Source organism: Schistocerca americana, chromosome 2 (genome assembly GCF_021461395.2).
Source record: "Schistocerca americana isolate TAMUIC-IGC-003095 chromosome 2, iqSchAmer2.1, whole genome shotgun sequence".
NCBI classification, from domain to species: domain Eukaryota; kingdom Metazoa; phylum Arthropoda; class Insecta; order Orthoptera; family Acrididae; genus Schistocerca; species Schistocerca americana.
The window spans coordinates 798,474,238-798,475,608 of NC_060120.1; positions in this window are offsets into that span (position 1 = coordinate 798,474,238).

Genomic DNA, 1,371 nt, shown 5'->3' on the forward strand with positions numbered 1-1,371 from the left:
GGGCCGGTCGTTTTCCTCACTCTCCTACTGTCCCTTCTGCTGTCCTTTCATCTATCATTTTTAGATACTACGCCGGCCAGTCAATTGGGCCGTTCGTCTTCCTGCTTCTTCTACTATCCCTCTGACTATTCTTTCATCTTAAAAAAAAATAAATAAAAAAAACACCAGCACAAAGCCAAGTCACAATCAGTACCACCATGTCATCTCCCCCCCCCCCCCCCCCCCCACACACACACACACGAAGCTAGAAGGAGAAGCACCCTCTAGGCGCTAAGACTTCGCCACCTGCAGAGGGTCAACCCTCAATCATGTGCGTCTGCGTCAGGAGCTCAGTTCGTCAGCGTATCTGCCCCTTGGACGCTATGGACCGGCTGTACACCCATGGAGAAACTGAAGAATCACAACTCTACTTTCAGTTTCCTCTTCGCTACAACTTTATGAGTCTCTTGGATCCTAAGTTAGTCGACGATGTACTGGAGACATACCTGTTTCATCACCTTTTTTACAGGTAAATTATTGAATCCCAGTCTCCCTGCAAGCCTCTACTGTTGGATCCGAGCGGCTTCGGAAATGAAGACAAGTTGACCCTGTACTAGGACAGTTTCGCTTGATTCCCCTCCTGTTATTGAGCCGTTCCTCTTCTCACAATTTCTGTCATGGACATGACTCGCATGCTGTCTTTTGACTGACTGATGCTATTTCATTCAAGAAGCTAAGGAATGCTCTGAAGCTGCTGTCTACGTTCCACCAACAACGACTCATAAACTGTAAATCCCAGTAGCACGTGGTCATTTGTATCTATAGCTCACAATCACAGTTGGCTTGACCATTTCTCTGGATTCTGTATAGGTTGGCTACTGTGTTTCGCTTAAAGGGTCGCCGTCGACTATCACTCATTGTAAAAATGAGTAGAAGGAGTTACAGAACAGAAAATCATTCCTCAATAAGGGCTGAAAAAAAAACAGTCATACCATGCAGAACCATCTCTTTTTTTTTTAAGGGTTCAGCACTCACTGTTACATTGCACTCCACAGAGCTAAGAGATTAACACGGATGCTGGGACAGCACATCTAGACACAGGAAACATTGATAAAGGTCAGCTTATGAGTGTATAAAAAAGCCGTATGCTACAATAGACAAAAAGTTCTCGTTTAAAATAATTTCAAGATTTTAAACATGGGTGAAACAGCAACTACTGAAATTCTTCACGGTAAATGATAACAGCCAAACAGTTGTAGGATAAAAATTTATTAAAATTCTTGACCACGGTTTCGGTATATCTAAATATACTTTCATCAGAAGTAAAATACACTAAAATCACATTGTGCACTGGAGATACGTAAAACAATTGTGCTAAACGCGTGCAAGTAA